This window comes from Alligator mississippiensis, chromosome 1, assembly GCF_030867095.1.
Source record: "Alligator mississippiensis isolate rAllMis1 chromosome 1, rAllMis1, whole genome shotgun sequence".
NCBI classification, from domain to species: Eukaryota; Metazoa; Chordata; order Crocodylia; family Alligatoridae; genus Alligator; species Alligator mississippiensis.
This window is the reverse complement of record NC_081824.1, coordinates 169,456,651-169,478,685: the sequence shown is the minus strand read 5'-3', so window position 1 is coordinate 169,478,685 and position 22,035 is coordinate 169,456,651. Positions and strand designations below refer to the sequence as shown.

At 47.4% G+C, this 22,035-nt stretch overlaps 1 long non-coding RNA gene across 3 annotated transcripts in view; it reads left to right on the top strand.

The window, feature by feature from the left end:
• The first annotated feature begins 7,203 nt into the window (after positions 1 to 7,203).
• LOC109286437 (uncharacterized) overlaps positions 7,204 to 22,035 on the top strand; it is an 85,947-nt gene continuing 71,115 nt past the window's right edge. For all 3 annotated transcript variants that reach the window (XR_009456370.1, XR_009456369.1, XR_009456368.1), the window contains exon 1: positions 7,204 to 7,328. This is a non-coding gene — a long non-coding RNA (uncharacterized LOC109286437). The remainder of the gene's footprint in view (positions 7,329 to 22,035) is intronic.

Sequence of the window (22,035 nt, the reverse complement as noted above, 5' to 3'; positions counted from 1 at the left end):
CAGGGTTGCAGGAACGACATACTCAGTGCATGCAGTAAAAAAATCTCCGAACCTTTGAAAACATTTTCTGTGAAGAGCATCTGGCAATAAGCTGAAGCAGGGTCTGAGTATCACTGTTCTACATGCTGACAAGTTCTTTGGATGTTCCTTTTTGAATGTACTTATCTGCACTCAAGGCCTCTGCCTTGTGACGCAACAAAAGCAGGCTCAGTGCTGCAATTCCCAACCTTTGCTGTCCCATGAGCAACAAATACTAAGCAAATAGCAGGTCATGGACTGCATCTTGTTTTGCTGTCCTTGTCAGCCTCAGTTGAAAGTTTTGAATTTCCTGTACCCACAAGCAGTGTTGGAAGAGGTCTCACAAGGAACTTCTACCTGTGAGTCCTGGGGTTGGGTGGCCCCTGCTCTGGCCTGGCTGAGAGCAGCTTCTTCACTTCATCTGAGGGCAATCCGTTTCAAAGCAAACCCTTGTCCTTTGAGAGGATACTCACACCACTTTCCCCTGCAAGACCTGTTATCACTCTGATAGAGAGCAGATGGGCAATAGCAACAGTGTGTGTGATAGTTTACAGTGATAAGCATAGCTGGATTAGAAGCCTGGAAGTGCGTCTGCTCCCATTCCACCATAATATAGGGAAATGAAAACACATAAGTATTGTGTAAAGTTTTTTTTTGGTTGCATTGATGCCCAGGTCCTGTAATATGCAGTACTCTTGTGAGTCTCATGTACAGCGAGTATTATTCTAAAGGCAGGATTAAGGTGTTCAGAGAGTTCCTGCAGAGTGTCAGCATCTGCTATTGTGGGAGGCAAAGAGCTATTCTGAGATCTTTCATCAAGGCTTAGGAAGGGCTAACTGAAGGCTGGGGAAGATTGGGAGAATCGGATGAAATGCAATCAGGGCTGCAAGTGGAAAGGGGAGGGGGTACTAAATAAAAACCCCAGATGTGAAATTAAATGAAATCAATGATTGTTCCTTTTAAAAATGCACCCAAGCATCAGAGTAGTGGTGGGAGTTTTAGTTGTTACAGCAATCCTAGCTGTAATTTAAGCCACCAGCAGAGAAAATGGCCCTATTCTTCCTGAAAAGAATCATAAGATTGTACTTAACAAGTTTGGATTTGAGTACCAGTTATTTCTACATACAGGGTGCCCTCTAGTGGCTCCCTGCAGTGTGAATGCACCAGTGCACCTGGGGATTTATAAAACTGAGGGCTGCCATCTGCAGTATCTGTTTGAAAAACACATGGGAAAGGTAGTCCAGGTCTTCAGGGCTGCCTTTCTGTTTGGACAGGGAAGAAAGCTTTGCTATCTGTAGAGGTTACTTGCTATGCTTGCTTGCAGCATTTTCATTTTTTTCAACTGAAGTTATGTGAGCTACAGTTGGAGACAGAAGAGTAACTGGAAACACCCAATGCCAGTGCCTCAAACCAAGGCATCTAGGTTTTATGTGGGAGAGTGGGTTGCCCTGGACCATCCGAGTAAAGTCATAAAGCACTTCCAGCTTTCTGCCAGAGATAAATGTCCATAGTAGCATAAGGTACAGGTTGTAGCCATGTTAGTCTAAGGACATCGGCAGACAAGGTTCTTCGGGTAAATCTGATCTCTTTTATGTCTTTGATGAAAAGTCCTAGCTTTTCTTTACAGACATTGGCAATTAGTGTTGAGAAATACAGTTGTCCCCATCCTACTTAACTGTCTGGATGTAACTTAAGCCCTTTGTTTTGTTTTGTTACCAAGTATTTGCTGCTTTTTTTGGAGGGGTGCATTGGAAAAGTAAACTTGCACATTGATTTCTTGTCCCCCAGGTTCCACTTCCTAAAATTAATCATTACTCAGTTTGCAGTTCACTTTGAATTAAGATGCATTTTCTAGCATCCACGTTGTGTGACTGGTATACAGAAATAATTCTGAAAGGACCCCATTGCATGGTTCCAGGCAAAGGTTCTTCCTATTTTATAACTGTTTATAATCTATGTGAAGCTCTCCTGGGATGCTAAATGTAGGTTACAATCTGCTGCAGTTGAGCATACAAATGTTTGACACCTTTGAACAAAGATCTACCTGGACACTGGAAGCCTGAGCTTATGAACAAGTAAGTGCAGCACAGAGGGATCAGATCAACAGGGTTCATCTAAAAAAGGGTGAGCTGGCTTTGGGGCTTGCTGGATTTACAGGGTTTAATCTCTCTTGCTGTGGAGCTTTGTGGAGAACTGCAGTCTGTGGCTGCAGGAGTTCAAAACGTACCTGAGCTCAGCTAAATTTGGGGAAAAAAACAGTTTTATGTTGTGTAGCTTGCTAATAAAGCATGCATTTACAGCTTTGATAGTCAGACCTTGAAAACTCATCATAAAACCATGAGACTGACTTAAAGACTTTCAAATAAAAAATACGGTTGTGTATTTGACCAGTCAAATAAACCAACTGGTCAAATATTGGTAAAAAATTGTAAAAAATTGCTAATAAGTCCAAGTAACACAGAAAAAGCATAACATTTCCATTAGGAATTGTGTCAAAAAATAATTAAAATAATATTTTTTGTCAAGAAAACTACAAAAAAATGTAAGTTTTGGTTGTTTTTTTTTTTTTTGTAAAATTGTAAAATACTTGATTAGTCAAAAATATGTAGTCAATTGACATCATTTGACTAATCAATTGACTAGCTTCCCAACCACAGTGAAAACTGAACAAAGTAGGTAAAGTGTGTACAGGAGAACACAGATTCTTTGCAAGGTTAGGTTCCTTAGCCTCCTGTAAGGATGAGGATTTCTGAACTATTGGGGGGGGGAGGGGCATGTAGCCCTGCAGTAGACAGCTATGTGGGCTGGCTGATGATGAGCTCCAAGTGAATGAGAAGCAGCACCCTTTGAAGGCAAAACTCCAGCAAACAGCTGAGAAGCTCATCCTTCGCTCAGCAACCCCATGTGCAAACTAAGTGGGTTGCTACCTAAAGGGATATGAATGACTTGGGTTCTACTGTACTGCTAAACTGTCCTATGTTTTATCTTTATGAATGCTTCCTTAAAGTGTCTTCACCTGCACAGCAGTGGGCTTATATTAAAATGTAAGCAGAAGTTTAGTTGTCCTGTTTGACCTTTTAGCCCACTGGGAAAGATCAGATAACTCAACACTCTCACCCACCAGGGTAACTGTTTTTTAAAATGGAAAATGGGTGGCCTGTGTATTGGGAGAAAAGACAATGTAACTGTTGTCACTGAGTCCCAAACAGGTAAGAATGAAAAACCATTTTCAGGAGTCTCTTGCAAATCATCTCTCTCATCCCAGCTTTAGGCTTTTGTGAGAAAGCTGTGAACATATGATCTCTTTGTGAGAACTTGGTCATTCCAGTCTTTCTTGCTGTGTAAACCATCTAACAACATTTAATCTATGTGTTTTGCATACTATCACCTCAGGTTTGCAATCATCTTAGAACTGGAGTCCAGCAGTTTGCAAACACCTTTTAAATTGTACCCTTGAACATGAAGGTTGTGCATTTCTTTTGGGATAAATGGACCCTGGTATTAGGATATTAAATATTTGTTAGAATGTTTTTTCATACCTCTCCCATATTGTGCAGTAGGGGGGCAAGAAGTGGACAAGACAATAGGACATACTTAGGATTAAACTGTCAAGAGACATTTTATTTGTTAGCAAACTAATAATGTTGAACTAAATTCTTAACCTATGAGGTTAGTAAGCAGGCATGCCAGACAACTAAGCTAATCATTTCCTGAACAGGATCTACTGCAGTTCTTACCAGCAATACCCCAACATGGAATGAGTTGCTGAAGGGCGTCCCAGTGGATATAAATGTGTTGCTGATGTGCTCCCAGTTTGGCAAACTCCAGTCCTGTGCCTTGTAGTAATCTCTTCCCAGATGGAAATCCTTGCATCTGGTCTGGGGCTGAAAAAAGGGGGACATATGGCTTGCATATAAAAGAATAGATAACTTTTTGTATCCTCTTAAATTCTGTCCTGTTCAGGTGCACAACAGTCCCAGTGCCAGTGTTGTTCACAATTGTGTTATTTCACTACATGGGCAGGGGCACGTGAGATGGCTATGCTGCAGAAGTCCAAATCAATGTAGTGTGGTGGCCAAGCTGCTTCCCTTTGTGTTTTGGCCAGTGCTGGGTGCTCCTATTCTGTTTCCCCAATCATTCAAAAAATTGCAGTTCTTTTGTTTCAGAACAGCAGACAATATCTCTTCACCTTATCTGTAATTTTTCTTTTGATCTGCATAATTTGCTGTTCCAAAGTTGTTCTCTGTCCAGCTACACTGTCTGTAAGTCTTTGCCTCAGCTATAAAATCTGTTCTGTGCCCTTTTGAAGGAGACAAAGAATGACACCCTTAACTAGCCGGTAACTGGAAGCCTTGCATCTAATTCAGGACTGCTTGTTTTATAGTAAGCATCGTTCACCGGAGCGGTGATGTTGTTGTCTCTTTTTGGGTGTTTCTATAGGTGCAAACACTTGACCTTCAGGTGCAGAAGTTGAGTAGGATCTCTCCAAAATGGAGTGCTCTCCCTCTGTGCATCTGCTCTGCTCCTGAGTTAGTGACTCCCCTTCTCTACCACCAGCCCCTTTCAAGTTCTTTTCCAGGGAGGGTGTCTGGGACCTGATGAGTCATCAGGGAGAAAACTACCAGCTACTAGCTGCAAGATATTTTTTCTTTTTCCTCTTCCCACCTGTGCACATCTGGGCTCACCTGTACAATAACTAATAGCTTTTCTGCTATTGTAGTGGGAGGACATGGGAAGTACCCTTGTCTTCCTTGCTTTTTACTTGTGGCACGTTGTGGGGTGGTTTCAGTTGTTCCAAGGGGTTCTTTGTGAGGAGCTGAAGCAGACAAGTTTGAGAGGTCTGTTTGGATAAATTGTTGCCTGCAAATGTAGGGGGCTGAACCTGATAGCCTGGGTGGCCCCTTTTATGACCCTGTGCTGTTATTGCCAAACAGCAAAATGATTTAATAAGGTAAATGGAAAATCTCCCCAGCACAGAGTGTAGCTGAGTCTTTGACAGCATCTGTGATGAAATGTACCTTCCCCAAAGAACTCTTGTTCCTCTGTGCAATGGGAGAGGGGACCTGAGTGACAGGAAAGTATATTGTACCCTGTCCCTGTGACTGGTAATCACTGATCTGGCTGCCCTGTTGTATTTCTATCCATAAGGGCTAGAAACAACGACTCTGTGGAGCTCTGAGGTCCTGCTGGCCTGGGATTTCTTTTCTTTCCTGAGTGACCAGGGCACTAAACACACATCTGGTTTATCCTCCAGTTCCATTCCCCTGTGCCTCTGGATGTGGAGGTTGCATAATATTAACAACCCAAGTCACAGAGCTCCTGTTACAGGGTGGGACAGCTGACCCCAGTGCCACCTGGACCTACTTCCCTAGTTATGGGCTTGAGTTTGAGGGTGGGGGTGTTGGGGAAGGTTGGGTCAGAGGACTAAATACAACACGATGCTAGGCAAGTGATTTCCTGTGGAAGGAAATCTGCCTGTGTGAAGGGAGACAGGCTGTGGTAGGAGTCACTTCGCTAAGAAGCCTCGGGGAAGTTCTCTCTCCTTGACTGAAGTTCAAAGATCCCTGGGGAGTTAGGAGAGCTCATTGCAGAGTTGATGCACAGATGCCTGAAGGGGCCCTGATACCCTGCTTCAGTCTCTTAATCCCTTTCTCTTTCTTGGAAGAAGTGGCTCAGATGACACGTTAGAGCAGTGCTCCACAGTAGTGCTGACTCCATGCTGAACTGGGGGAGCTCTCTCTGGCCCTGCTCCAGCAGAACTAATGGACAGCTGAGCTCCGGAGGGGAGCTAGGGCCAGTGACAGTGAAGTCCATGGCAGCATATGCCCCGACTGAGCAGGGCAAGGGCCAGCTGGAGGTTGTAAGTTGGACTCTTGTTCCTTTCCTTCCCCAAACGGGGGAGCAGCAGGGCAGGGAAACACTTTCTGATTTGGCAGAAGGGGTAACTCATTAAGAAGCATGGACCTCTGGGTATCCAAGAGCGGGAGACGGAAGAGGCAGGAGCTGGGAGGCCACATAAACGGACCCGTGCGTAGAAACTGCTTCAGTGACACGGTCCTGATACAGTCGGACCCTGCTGCAAAGCCCACCTGAAGCCATCACACCCGCCACAGACACAGGAGACTGAAAGGCATGGCTGTTGCAGACTTTCACCTACTCTTGCCATCCTACTGAGGGTTGTGCAGCCCAAGCCATGGCAGATCTGCACGCCTGACACTTTGCTAGCCACTAGAGGGCAGTGTGGGTATGAAAATCCAGCCCAGAAGACTGAACATGAAATCCCCCGACCATGCAATTCTTAATCTTGATTGACATTAAATAGTCAAAATCCCCCTCTGTCAGCGCGTTCCCAAGCTGCAGGCAGCCGCAGAAGGACAAAGGAGCAGCAGCCTGAGGGGAGGAAGGCTTGGCCTCATTTTGGGAGGCCTCCCCTGCTCTTGGGACAGTTGCTGGGGTGATTTCTGGGGGCTCTTACTAGCACAGAGGCCTGATCCCAACTGGGGGAATGGCTCTACCTGGCCCCAGCAAAGGATATGTTGGGGAAACAGCCCACTTCAGCCTGGGCAAGGCTCAGGTGCAGGCCCTGGAGGTACTAATCTTGCATACTATGGGCTGATACGAGCTCCTGCTCTAAAGCTCCTTCTGAGCAGGCTGTGCTACAGTGCAGGCAGCTGAAGGGCACTGGGACTCTGGCCTGTAGAGCCTGTAATTGCTGCCTGCTTTTAATGTTTTGGGGCTTACAGGCGTCAAGTTTAGCCTCTGCTGCCATTTTAAAAAATGAACGTAGAACTGTGCCCATCGCCGAGGGCACAGGAGACAGAAACTGCTGGGGAGAAAACCTTGCCCCAGTAGAAATTCTGGGTGATTAATTCTACCCCCACCACTTCCACTTTTGCAGCTGCTCAGAAAGCTGCAGCTTTGGCACTTCGGTGCCTGTGGGGCTAGACCCTCAACCAACTGGTGGCTGTCAGGGAGCTGTTTCTGAGTCCAAAGAGCTGCCTCCCTATGAAGAATTCTGTAGCAAGTCACACTTATGCCCATGGGAGACCAAGCACAGGACTTACAGAAACAATCTCCTGCTCTGAGCCCATCCTCTGCTGGACTACAGGCACAGTCACTCCCCCTCTCTGTGCCTCTGCTTCCTATCAGAGGAGGGAATGAACAAAGCCTGTGTGACCTGTAAACCATGAGTAGTTGTGAATAGTGGTGCTTGGACTGGAGGAAGGCAAGCACAAGTGACAGACAGGCAGGGAGACTGAAGAAGAGGAGAAAGGAGGAAGAAGCAGTTGAACGCTGGGGAGGAGGAGGAGGTGAGGATGGTATGAATGGGTGCATGTGGAAGAGAGGGGAAGTAGAAATGCATGAGAGAATGGGCAGGAGAGAGAGAGAGCAGATGGGATCTGGAAGGAAAGGGGCAACTGAAGATTGTGTTTAATGTTAGGGTACTGGGTCGTCTTGTGCTCTTGGATGAGATCCTAGTAGGGAAACGGAGGGATGGTGTGCCCTTAGATTTCTGGCTTCTTTGAATTGTAGGGTGAACTGAGGAAGGGACATAACCTACAGGTCCTCTGCATGCTCAGTGTCCACTAGTGACTAGAGTCCAACTGGGCCCCAAATCTTTTAGCTCTTCCTTCCCGGGATCCCAACACTGGTGCAGTCCATGGAGGTGGGATGCCAGTAGGTCTGTGAGGCCATAATGAAACTTTTCTTAGGCCAAGCTGTAAAGGTTAAGCCCTGTCGTGTCTCTGAAAGACCCAAGCTGTGCCACCACTTTGGGGCATAGTAAGCTATGTTTAAATGTCTCATTGAAATGCACTGAAAAACCCTTGATGAGAGCCCTTCATGGGCTGATGCTTGAATTATTGCATGAGGCTGGTGTGAAGTGAGGAGGTAATGGATGGTCTGAGAGGTGGCTTGAATGACATGGTGATAGGAGGCCTCATTCCACCATGCAGAATCTACTGGGAGGATTTCCTGCCACAGGTTTTCCATGAGCTTGGAGGGTCACAGCAGGGAACCCGATGTCTGGGACTACCAGACCTGCTTGTAATCTATTGGAATCATGAGAATATAAGTGCATTATATTTATTGTGTTTTTATTAAAGACTTGGTGCAGTCCTTCGAACTGACTAAGTTCACAGATGACACCAAATTATGGGGAAGCACGGTCACACCAGAGAATAGGTTGGCAATTCAGGCCAATGTGGACAGGCTTGCAAGGTGGGCAGATCAAAACCTGATGAGATTCAACATGGAGAAATGCAAGCTGCTCCACCTTGGGAGAAAAAAACCCACATCATACTTATAGGCTTGGCAGTGCTACACTCACTAGCACCATGACCAAAAGAGACTTGGAGGTCATGATTGACCACAAGATGAACATGAGCCACCAATGCGATGCCTCAGCCAGCAAAGCAAATAAAACTCTGGCTTGCATCTACTGATGCATCTCAAGCAAGACCCAAGAAGTCATCCTCCCGCTTTACTTGGCCTTGGTGAGGCCGCAGCTGGTGTACTGCATCTAATTCTGGGCTCCACACATTAGAAAGGATGTGGAGAAGCTTGAGAGAGTCCAGAGGAGAGCCACATGCATGATAATAGGTCAAGAGAGTAGGCCTTATGAGGAGAGACTGAGAGGCCTGGGACTTTTCAGCCTGGAGAAGCAAAGGCTCAGGGATGACTTGGTGGCAGCCTATAAGTATATAAGGGGTGTGCATCAGGAACTGGGAGAACATCTGTTTACTAGGGCACCACAAGGGAAGACAAGGTCTAATGGTCACAAACTGCTAGAAGACTGTTTTAGACTGGACATAAGGAAAAACGTCTTTACTGTCCGAGTCCCCAGAGTCTGGAATAGACTCCCCACAGAAGTGGTGCAAGCACCTATTCTGGATACCTTTAAGAAACACTTGGATGCTTATCTTGCTGGGGTGATCTGACCCCAACTGACATCCTGCCCCTTGGGCAGAGGGCTGGACCTAACGATCTCATGAGGTCCCTTCCAGCCCTAATGTCTATGAAGTCTATTGGACTGGCCATGGACAGTGCATCATTACCAACAAGTGGGAAAGGACCTATGAAATGCAACCCCAATATGAGGTCTTGGAAGGGTGAGGTAGGCAACAGTTTATTCTGTATTTTGCTGAATGCCAAGCTGCTATCACAAGGCAATTGCTGCTCAAAGCAAGACTCAGGAGCTGGGACCTATGGTCATGGCTAGAGAGAGCAAACAAGCAAACCTGGCTCCAGTTGTGGAGGAAAGGGCATCGTTTATCTTGCTGGGATCCTGTGGCCCCAACTGACTTCCTGCCCCTGGGCCAGGGGGCTGGACCCGATGATCTTCCAAGGTCCCTTCCAGCCCTAATGTCGATGAAATCTATGAATCTTTGAGCAGTGTACTTTTCCTCTTGATGCTTAAGCTAGAGAGGCTAATAACAAGCTATTTCTCAGACCAGCTGAAAAGGCCTCCTTGGTCTCTGGAAGCCTCATTTTATTATGCCTCATGGTAAATGTCTCATTGAAACATACTGAAAAATCCTTCCTTACAAAGGTCTTTGAAGAGTCTCAGACTCACCCAGCAAGAACAAAATAATAGGGATGGGAAATGGCTATATCCACATCTCCACTTATTTGCGTCAGGCTGCTACAGGGCAAGGACTAGAATAAGAGCAGGAGATGGTACCTCAGGAATATGGTGTATCAGCAGAGCTGCATGTATATGGATAAATATAGATAGTAGTCGGTGCAGCACTTCAGAACTGACTGGTGTTGATGGGGCTTTGTGTGGGAAGGCCTGGACAGAAGGGTTGCAGTTTGAAGGGCATCAGTAGATCTTTCTGTACAGAACCCAGCACTGGCCTAGCAGCAGGTCCGAACTGGGGCTCTGTTGCAGAGCTATCAGGTTGAATCTTGCGCAGAACTGCCCACACTAGGCTTTGCTCCAGTTTGCATAGTTGCTCAATGGCATAAGCACTAGCCAGGCTCCAAAAGAATCTAGCAGCAATGCGGAAGGGGTTCAGAGATGGGTGATTACTGTAGTTAGAGACCTAGAAAAATTCTCATAGAATGAGAGAATTGGAAAGTTTGGGCCAGTTTAGCTTTGAGAGAAGAGTAATGAGGAGTCATGAGGGAAAGATATCAAATGAATGGGGCAGAAGGTAGATCAGGCATCTCCATTCTCCCCGTCTCCTTATGCAGCCATAGAGAAGGTGTTCAGGGAAACTGAAAGATGGTGCATTTGAAACAGATCAAAGGAAACCCTTTTTCAGACAGTGCACCCTCTGCCTAGGGAACTCATTGTCATGAGACACCACTGAGATTAACAGTTTAACAGGGTTCAAGATAAGACCAGGCATTTGTACAGATGACAAAACATCTGCAATCACAGCATTGAGCATCAATTAACTCTTCCCTCACCCACATAGCAACAAACAGCCAGGCCTAAGAGGTCTGGAAGTGATGTACTCATTTACTCTGCTTGTATCTAGCCCAGAATCAGGTGTTTCTTGTTGCCACATATGGTTGCTGATGGTGTCTGCCTCCAAAGTGAGCTTCTTTTAAATTGCTTGGAGCAATAAAATGCAGGTCTCCAGGGAGCTCGTCTGTGAAAATATGTCACAGCAGGAGCTGTGGAGCAAACTGGGGATCTTTTGGTTAAGGACTGCCTGAGATGGCAGCTTTCCTGCCCAGAGGAGCTTCTTTTTATTCTGCAGGTTTTTCAGTTTTCTTCATACAGATCTAGGGGGAGGAAATGAAGTCTTTGACTCTGGGACTGGCTTCAACCCCCTCTACTCTCCCAAGTTGTTCTCATTTCCCTTAGGTTAGAATAAACACCACAGTGAGATGACCAGCTGCTCTTGTGCTGCAGAGGCCCTTTCCACTACAGTAGCCCCCAAATGGAATAGGGATACTGGGGCTCCCCTCCCTCTTGTTGCCCCTGGATGACAGAAAGTGCTCCTTACTGCCTCTCGGCTACCAACTTCCTCCTTATTGCCTTTCCATCCCTACCAGGGACATAGAGGAACTAGAGTGGCACCATGATGTGCATAGGAGTTCCCCATATCCCCTCATTATCACAGCTTGAAAAGCAAGAAGACTTCACTGACAAACTTCCCACATAGGGGCTGAGGTTGTGTAGCACCCTTCTAGATCACGAGGGAGGCCAAACTCAGACCCCTGCGAACCAGGAAACACTGGCATCGTACCCATGATGTCCACCTGGAGTTGGCTGGAATCCAGTCTAGACTTGATTATCAAAACCTGATTTATCCTTAGCAAAACTGCCACTTTCTGTGCTGTGGGTTGTGTGTCATTCACAGATGCTTTCATTCCAGTTGAAACAATTGTATTGATTAAGGGGGTAGTCACTACTGCTTACCAGACCTCACTCTACAGTGCAAGGCATCTCTTTTGTCTGGATTGTGTGATACAGGAGAAGGTGGCAATGGGATCCGGAACTCCACATCTACATTGGCAATTGCTGGGCTGTCTCTCTGGCTCCTGTACTGCACCGTCACGTTGGGGACTTCCAGCAGTCTGGGAGAACATAACCCAGTGTGTTGTAGGGCTCAACTATGGCCAGCTGAAGGAGACAGCTTAGATAGATTCCTTGGGACACAGATAAACCAGTGCTAACATGTGGGTTTGTATGGGACAGGGAAGTAGTCTAGTAGTGTAACCTAACTTGCTCAGATTTGACCAAATGATGACCGTTATCCTTTTCACTACAAGGCCCAAGTTTCTCTCCATGTTACTTTTTGGCATGTTCCCAAATATCTGGAGGACAATGGGGAAAGATATGGTCAAATTGAAATTGGGGGGAAAGGGAGGAGATGATGGTGGTTGTACACAAGATATTATCTCAAGTCTTATTTCCTGAATTTCAGGCTTTTATAGTCATCTATGTTCCTTGTTCTGGGAGGGCAGAAGCAGCACTAGGCAAACTTAACTATGTGTCTAATGATCTTAATAAAATGAAGTCTCCAGTTTGTCCCCCTTCCTGGGTCTGCCAGTCCATCCTGAGCCGCCTTGCTGTGTCACAGACCTCCCCCATATAAGGGGGGTCAGATGCTCCACAACCCTCAAATGGTCAGGGTGAGTTGAAGACATTCTCTGCTGGGCCTTTGTTGTGAATTTCTTGGTTCTTGGGACATCAGTCCATACCCTTTAATGCATTTTGGTGGCTTAATTTATTTTTTATGGGACAGAAAGGAAACCAGACCATTCCCTCTTTGTGTGTGAGAATGAATCTCTGCATGTGTAATGAGCCCCAAACAGTAGTGTCTATGCTTCAATTGTTCTCTAGGGTCACTTTATTATGGTCTCTGCTGTATGTTTATGTCTCTATTTAGGGAACTCTAACAGCTGGCCTTATCTGCCAGCTGGGCTAATTCAATGACAAAACGCTTTGTTAAGGTTGCCTGGTGGCATCCTGTGCTCTTCCTGAAGAGTGAGTTTACCAAACCTCCAACATCTGACAACCAGGAAATGTAGAATTAAGGCACACACCTATGTGCTTGTAACACTGCTGTCCTGGAGAGCAGTCCAATAGCCTGGGGAAATGTTCAGCCACCACTCAAGTGGTATTTGCTTAGTTATGTGTAGCTGTGATAAATGGTGAAGGGAATAAGTGGAGCATCATTGGGATAGGAGTTGATCTGGGTAGATCATGTGCTCCTGGGAAAAAAAACACTACTTGGTCCCCTTGCATAATCAAAGGCAGGAAGGGGATGTGTCTCTTGGGAAAACTGATATGCCTCACGTCAGCACTGCATTATGTAGGTGGTATACAGTGGCAGCAGAATCTTTTGACCATGAGGATTGTCAACAATTAGGTGATGAATGTGGTCCATGGATTTAATATAAATATAATGTTAGATGTTATTGTGTCTGAGGGTAAAGGGGCTGTAAAATATAGTAGATGGGATGTTGTATCTTTGTGCAGCAGGCTTTATGTTTGACAGTAGGGCAGGTATAGGTAAGTCCCAGTCAGTGCAGAGCATGAGTATGTGTTATGGCACATAGGTGGCAGAAGGCCGGGTCTAATGGAGCTTAGCTCTCCAAATGTGGGGCAGCGGGTAGGACCGCAAGGCAGTCTGGCCATGGGCTCTGGGCAGCTGCAGCAGGGGTGGGGAGGGGTGCGCATGTAACCAGGATCGCAGCCCAGTGTGTGGATCACTGGCTGCCCAGCACGGCAGGCAAGTACCAGTCTATTTTGAAGGGAAAGCGGCTGGGGTAGGGGCCCAGATCAAGGCCCCCACAGTGATGGAGGGAGTGGGGCAGAGGCAGGGGCTGAGGTGAATGGGGCCCAGTTTGGGCCAGGGAGTGGGACAGTCAGAGCCTGGGCGGCTTGTCCAGGTGTGCAAGGGGGCTCCCACTACTGTGCACTCCAGTGGAGGCCTGGGGGGCACATGCCCTCCTGATCTGTGTGCGGGGTGGGGCAGAGGTGGCTGCCACTGCGTGCTGGCCTGTCACACCATGGGAGCAGCGTAACATCCTGTGCCTGCTGCCACCGGGCTGCTACCATGTCCCCTGCCCTCCGGGTGGCAGGATGCACATGGCATTGTGCAGCTCTCAAGGCAGTGGGGTATAGATCCCAGCCCCTGCCTCTGACCTACTCCCTTCCTCACCCCAGGCCTTCACTGGGGTGCACACAGTGGTGGGAGCCCCCCCACATCCCTTGATAAGCTGCCCAGGCTCCAATTGTCCCACCACCCTGCCCCTGCCCCTGCTCCTGCCCCTACCCCTGCCCCTGCCTCACTGCTGGGGCCTTGATATGCCTGCCCTCCCCCCCTCTTTCCCAGGGTTCCCTGCCCATTCCCCCACAGACTTACCTGCAGGATGGGGGTGGGGGGTGTGGGGGCATGTGCACATGTGTACACTCACTCAGCCCCCTCCCCCCCCCAATAATGTTTTTCTCCCTCCGCCTATTCACATAGAGGCATCACTCAAAGGACAGAATTAGGGTGTGTACCTTAACTCTCTTTCCTGGTTTTCAGAGATTTGAGTTTTATTGAACACAGTCTTCTGGAAGGACACAAGATATCATCGGATAACCTTAACTACAGCAGTGTTAACAAATCTCTTGTCACTGAATTTCTTATTGTTCTTTATATGAACAATATGAAATCAAATGTGCTTTGTGAGTGTTAGTGATACATGTACACAGCTGTACCTAGCAGGTAAATTTGCATTTGAGATACTATTGTGTGCAGGTAAAGAATATCATGACTTTTCTATGAGTTCCTTCTTCCTGTGCACTTTGTTACAGTCAGCTGAGGATTTGGTCCTGCCTTCAAATGTTCCCATATGTATAGTGGCTCACAGGACTGATGAGAGAAATCAGATATGTTCTATGTCTGCAAATCTAGGTAGCTTTATTACATGATGGTTACAGTAATTTTAATTAGGTGAGAGAGAACTGGTGTGAGTGTGTGCGTGTCTCTCCTTTGCTCATACCCCCCTCACACCCTCCCTGCCACAATTCGTATTTCACCCTTGTCTTCCCATCACAATAAGGCATTAGCTCTTTAGAAGCAAGGGTCCCTCACTTTCTTAGTTTATAACCCACGGTGTCAGTGAACCAGCTTCATGTCCCTACTTCATCTCCCTACCCCTACTTTGAACAGGCCTCCTTGGTCATCCCCACTCCATGATGCCTTTCTCCAAGTTGGCTTCCATGCCCCCCAGACAGTTTCCTCACCCAAACTGAGGTGACATGTACCTCACCTTTACATTTGTTGGGTTTTAAAAAAATATTTAAAATAGCATTACCTCAAAGGGGGCCCCTAGAACATGACTTAGGGCAGAGAAGGAGTATCAGAATCCCCCCAGGGGATCATGGCCTTCCAGTTCCCCACAAACATGATGAAGAAGGAAGAGGGAAGCATACACCTTTGGAAGTACTGGGCACTCTTCTGTATCCTGGTATATGTGAAAGGAGAGAAAGGGAGGCTGCCAGGTACCATCACCCCCATGGCTGTATCACTCCCTCACATCACTTGCTCTCATGTCCTGCTCTTCCTAATCCTCACACTCCCTCTAATGAGCCCCCAACTCCTCTACCACCCACACCCCCTTCCCATGTCACAGCCCCAACTCCCTTTCTCCCTACTATTCCCACCTTCTCCCCCAAATTCTCGGGCCCTGAAACCCCTTCCCTTCCCAGCAAACATTCACCTGAGTAATTCATTTTCTTTTAAAAATAATGGAGCACCTTCTGAATTCTCTGTTGTGCTCAGGTTACATTGCCCAAAAACAAATGCCCCTTTGACAGAGGCGGATGATAGCCTGTGTTTCGTTTTGAGTTTTCTGCCAAGGGCTCAAGTCAGACTGACGCTGGCGGGGCACAGGTCAGGATCAATGGCTACCGCACATTCCCTTGAGGCGCCCACCTCATGTGAAAACTGGCAGGCTAGAAGCCTTCTTGGCTGCTGTGTCTCTACATGTGCAATACAATCCGTTTGGTGCAGGGATACGACAAGTTTCATACCTATCTGTAGAGCCAGATTTTGTTGAATAATGATTTTTAATGTTGCTTCCTCCAAATGGTAGTGGATGCTCTGCACTAACCAGGGTAAATCTCAAGCAACTGAGACCATTTTGAGCCATGATGTTGTTCATAGATCCACGCAAAATATCAGTAAATTCTGCTTTGCCATTTTTTTCCCCAGAAGGGGCTCTGGTTTGGTAATTCTTGGTTCAAAAGATCCTGAATTTGGAAGACTAAGCCTACCCTACTTCTCTTTAAGGCACATCAAGTTCCGAGGTATTCTGAGTAATCATGGGGATTTTAAAGCACCTAGACAAGCTGGACTTTAACCAGAAATAGGTTCAAACCGTAACCATTGCAGAGCTCCCACTTGGCTACCATAATCTCTTTTGTTCCTATTATATAATAGGGTATTTCAGGTTATTTTCAAGGTCATTTAGGGTCATTTTGAGAACTTACCTGATTCATGTTATACAAGGGTGCAGGTTGTAGCTGTGTTGGTCTGAGGACATAGGCAAACAAGGTTCTTTGGGTAAATGTGATATCTTTTATTAGACCAACTCAAAGAGTTGGAAAAATTCGTCTTTGTAAGCTTTCAGGTCTAAATACCCTTCATCAGGCTGAGGACACATCTGCAGGTGGTGTGTGCTCTTCCTGGATGGAATGAATAGTAAAGAAGCCAGAGGCTGGTCTGCATGCAAGAAAGACAGTCATTGAAGATGCCAATTGAGGAGTTAGTGGGTGAGAGACAGGCCGGGGGGCGGGGGAAAGGGGACTGAATGTAGCTGGTAAATAGTGGAGAGGTACCTGGGGAGTCAGATGTTAGGCAGGTTATAATGTGTACAATCATGTTATACAAGTCATTTTATACATGCCCTATAGTGAATATGAGTAATTTAGTATGTGTACTGTATAGTGTAAGACAGGGCTGGACAACTTTGCTGTGGCCGGTTATGTTCCCGGTCTGAAGGCTGGGTTTGATGGCCAAATGTATAATGCCAGATACCTGCCTTGCAGTGTTCTCAGGGTTCTCTGAAGTCAGCAGATCTCTCCTGAGAAACTTAGCTTTGTCCCAGAGCTGTGCAGCCTGCTCTGAACATGTGTACATAAATCACCATCAGAACTTACATTTCCTGATGCTTGCCTCCCAAAACACTTCACAGACCATGTCAGCAGGAATTATTCCCTACAGTGTAGGACCTACACCAATGAAATATAGCTGCCTCCAAGGTGGTACAAGGCAGCAGCTTTTAGCTCTGTAGTTGTATATGTGTGAATACAGTGCTGGTGAAAGGTACAGGATTAGTAACATAGGTGAAGGGGGTCTCCTGGGTCATGAAGTCAACCCCCCTACATTTGCAGGCAATCATTTACCTGAGGAATCCTGAAAACTGAAACTTCAGACCCTTGAACATAACTATGAGGCACAATACTAGAAACCCCGAAGACGCTCTATAACATACTGTAGGTCAACTGGAGTCCTCTCACTATCCACAGGATGAAGAGGGTCAGTACAGACTTGTGCCTAGTACTCGTACTCCTTTCCTTGTTATTGGGCACATCTACACATGTAGTTAACGTGCATGAATAAACTCCGGAGCTTATTGCACCCAGGCACTGTGTCTTCACATGCGCCCAGGGCCATAGCACGTTGAGCCAGGTTGGAGCAGCCCCAGCTGTCAGGGGGTCCGGGGGGGTCTGCTTCCCCTGGCTCAATGTGCTGTGGAAGGGCTAGCTGGGACATGAGGGCGCTTTATTGTGGGGCCAGCCAGGGCAGTAAAAAACTTGGCGACAGGATAGTACTTGTAAATACAAGTATTATCCTGCTACAGAGTTAATTTAGTTTACTCTGGCCTAATAGGAGTGCATGTATAGACACTAAGATGTTTACTGTGGAGCTAATTAGTCCACCGCAGTAAATGTCTCTCATAGCCCAGGGGTGTAGGTTGTAGCTGTGTTGGTCTAAGGACATAGGCAGACAAGGTTCATGTAGCCCAGTGTGGTTCAGCCTTGCCTTGGGGCTAAGGGTTCAGATTCATATGCTTCCTATACTAGACTGGCCCATATCACCACATGGAGCATTGAGGTCAGTGTTGATTATGATGGGACACTTTCTTGTGCAGAGACACTCTTGGGCCTCCATGCAGTCCAGCACCAGTCAGCACAGTGCTGCAGCATTGGGTCCAGCACCAGCTGTAAAGGCAGAGCACCCAAACAGCATCAGCTGTCCTGAAGCATAATGAACACAGCCTCCCACCCTGATCAAGATCTGCTTTTGGGAGCTATTCTTAGGAGTGTCTTTTTTAATTTTTTTTTCCCTCGAATGCTGGAAATAGGTCCCCCCCCCCCGACTTGGCCCTGCTGAGGTACCCAGACTAGATGGGAGCAGAGCATGAGGTGGCACAGCTGCATGGCCAGTCATCGTAGCAGAACCAAAAGCTGTAGGTACTGCTGAGAAGGGTTAACAGTCAGGCCTCTTGCTCTCTCTCTCTCCAGCATGCTTTGGGAAGCTTTGTTCATTGGAGTATTACATTCCACAGCTGTAAATAATCTGCAGCAGGAGAGATTATCAAGGCCTTGGGAAGAAGCAGCTTTTATTAATAAGATCAGGTCTCCCTGAGAAGGATCACGTAGCCCTTTTCCACCCTTTCCCAGCTGTTCTGCTCCATCTGTGCCCAAGGCGTCTCTGTCCATCGCTCCTCGTGGGTATCCGTATGAGCCGTCTGTTTGTAGGAGCTTCCTGCCTGGGCAGGTTCCCTTCTTCTCACCCCAGACACTGTTCCCCTGCAGCTGAATCCTCATCTCAGGTTCCTGCAAGGCGAATTCAGTCTCGCTGGCGCTACTTAGCAAATAGGGCTCTTTATTGTGATTGGCCCTACAGGCCAGCAACCACTGGCTGCCAACATTCCAGGAGCAGCTCGATAGAAATGCTCCCTGCATTGTCTGAAAAATAATTGTGGTTTAATATGGCTGGACTCCCATGAGCTGGGACTGCATGGATCAAGGGAGACTTTCTTGTTTAGGAGCTATTCACCATTTGCGACACCTGCCCGAGTCCAGCCCAGCTTGGAGATGGAGACCGAATGCTGAGCCCTTCATTCCTAGAAGGTGCCCGTTCTTCTGATCCTGTCCAGACAGATCTTTCAGCTGTGGGCTCTTCAGTGGCCACGTGTGGAATGAGATGTTGGTCTCTGTCCAGGGGTGTGGATTTCTGTTTCTCTTCTATCCAGTTATTCCTATGTAGGAAATAGTGGTTGCTGGCAACAGCACGGAGAAATCATGGATTCTGATTCATCTTCCTTGCCCAGTGCCTGGTGCGATGGCTTTCACTTGTGAATAAGGAGGGGAGGGAGCTCCCCAATTAGAACCTCCATGTGTTTCTGCCTGTGAGGGTATTTTGCTCCCACTTTGAAGTGGAAGAAATTGTTCTGTCTGGGGTAGGGCAGAGCGAGCCAAGCAGTTCCAATCTGTCAATGTTCATGGAGAGCAAAGGAAATGAAGACATGAAAGCCAGGGAATGGGGGCAGGCCTTTATGGCACCTCAGAAATGGCATTTGCATCTGCAGGGGGGTTTGCTTGAGGCTTGTAATAGGAAATCAAGGTTGACAAGGGAGAATCGGAGTTATCAGTGGCAAAGTGAGGTCCAATCTAGTATTTACCCCCCAGAGGATTGATTCCACCAGCGCATTCCCTATTCCTTCGTCCACTTTTAAGTGTCCCAAGACAGAAGAGTTCCAGCTCTTCCTTGCAGAGAAAAGTCCATAGACTAATGACTCCTCACAGCCTGTACGTGTCTCTTGTGCCTGTTTTCCTTTATTCCACACTGTCTCTTCTAGCATCAGCCCCATGAATAACTTGAGACAAAAATGGCCTCTACAAATATGGAGCAGAAAACAAGAGGTGATTTTGGGATTCCTGCTTAGAGGCAGGACAGATCAAGTCTACTAGACATTTTGACCTTGAGAAGATGTTGCTTGCTGCTCTGGTTCCCTGCAGGTTTGCAGGAATGCCCAGTGGGTATAAAACTTTCTTAGCTCTTGACCTTACTTCCCACAGAGGCAAAAGTCCACTTAATTTGCCTGCATGCCACTTTAGTGCTGCTTTGCTTCACAGGGCAGAATTTCACCACAAAAAGGAGCAGCTCAAGGACAGCAGAGAGGGGAGAGCATCCTCACCTTCAGGCATATCCTTGTTGCTGTTCTGTGCAACAATGTCTCAGCCCTGCTTTTGGGGGACTTCACCAGAATATTAAATAGCTCCTGGGGATCCCAACCCAAATTCAAGAGCAGCCCAAGTTTCACGCTTGGACCTCTAGGAAATCTAGAGGTAGGCACACCAGTGCCACTCCCTTCCTCATAACCTGATCTCTGTGCTGCCTGGTTTTGCAAAACCCTAAGGAGGTCATTTCTTTCTCCTGTGTCAATCACAAATATAACAGCCCCTGCTTCTCCATCAGCCTCCCTGACCAAGCCCCTGCTCTGCTGATAGGAGCATCTTTTTAATTAAAATGGTTCCACTGCAATGTGTTGTTTGAATGTCTCAAACTCTCCCCTACTGGGCTCCGGCCAGAGCAACTTGCTGGGCCTGAACTATCTCAATGAGATCTCGCTGGACTCCAGCCAGTTCAAAGCAGAGAAGGCAGCTGAAACTTTATTGCCCCTTTGCCAAATAATGCACGAGAGAGGGCAAGTCCTGCCTAAGGCTCTGAGAGGCCTGGTCCCACTGGATATCTGCATAGGTGAAGGTCTGGTAGTGATTATTTCTTTGACCTGCATGGGTCTGATTTCCTGGGAGCATCTGTTGAAAATACTGAGGAGGGTGACAGCCCTGCTAACATCACCTGGTATGCTGCACTCATCTGGAGTGGTCCTGGGAGGTAACCCTGCTGGCAGCTGAATACTCAGCAGGTCACGGGAAAGAAGCCAGAGGTCTCCCTAAGGCACACAATTCCTCCTACCCAGGAGGTGCAACTGTCTGGGGGGAAAGTGGTGGCCACTCTTATGTGAAAAGAGCCAGGGTGCTGGAAGGGACAGCCAACCTGTGGGTTAGCTTTGTAAATGGAGACACATGTCTATCTTCCAACAGAGTTGGTGGATTTCTCACGCTTATATCCACAGTCACCCTGGAATGTCACAGGAAGCGATTTCTGGCCTAAGGTTGCTCCCTGCTAGTATCCCCAATATTATCAATGTAGCAATGTCTTTTTTACATTACAGTGAGCAGTAGCTCATGAGGTACAACCTGCTAACAAACAGCTCCCTGGTCATGCCCCATTCCAGTGTAGGCCGAGTGGTGCAGAAAGGCAGGTGTGAAAATTGCAGAGGTCACAAATAACATGGAACCTTGCTCTGGTGGGCTTTTGTATAGTCAGTCCCCAGTGAACTTCAGCTTGCATCACAAGGCCACCATGCAGGCTGGAATGATGAATCTTAGAAGGAAAACAGGGGCTGCAGGTCAGGAGTGAAGGGCTTGCACAGAGCCTGCCAGCACTACCTCTCTTTTTCTTCTGTGAACAGTATATCACTCCTGCCCTGCAGGCCCACCCCACTGCTACTCTAGCCCTGGGCTCCCTATACCCAGCTCTGCCAGGGCCTCTGCCAGGGCTCCCATCCTGCAGCTCCCTCTGCTATCCCAGCCCTGGTCTCCCTACACCCAGCTCTGCTAGGGCCCTTGGTTTATTGTGCAGCACCCCCATGGCATAAGGATCTGACCCATCTTCTGCATGTGCTGTTTGGCATATCTTGTCCCACACAAACACATTTGATACAATGCACTGGAGTCAGGGACTTGCTGGGCCCCTAATGTATATGATTCAGACAACGGAAATTTGGTTTTGTGCTGGGGGGAAACAGAACGTTCAAAGGACAGGAAAAAAGGGCCAAACTGTGAAACTGGAAGGAATCTTTAGGGGACAAGGCTTGCAGTAGAGGTGGCTGCATGTACACAGCATAGATGCTCTCCATGGCTCCCATGTGCTACTTGTTTGCTCATAGTAGACTCTATGCCTGGCCCCTGCTGTCATATGCCTGCCGTGCTTTGTGTGTAAGAGAATGTGGCATCAGTTAACATTAAGCAGAAATTCTTTCCTTTCCAGACATGCTGGGCTGCGCCCATTGGCACCTGCAGTAACTGCCTGGATACATGCACGTGGCTTTATTAAAGCGTTTATTATTTTTTCCCTTGGCTGGTGGGCAGCAGGACAGCCAGCCAGGTGCTTGGCACTCAGTGCCCAGTCTGCGGTTCCTACCCTTCCATGTTAGTTTTGCTCCACTGAAATGCTAATAGGCGGTTTGAGTTTCTGGCCTGCTCCCTCTCAGCCCATCCTCCCCCTCCTGCTAGTGTTGCATTAACTCAGTTCCTATTGCAGAAGGCTCTGCGCACCTCTTGTGATGGGCACAGCCCCTGGTCTATGATACTGGCATGAAGTTCAGTTCTTTGGCGAGGAATGTCATGTGCTGGGAATGTTCAGCCTGGGCTTGCCTCTTTGGGGCTTCAGTGTTACTTCTCAGACAGATCCCCCAGTCCAC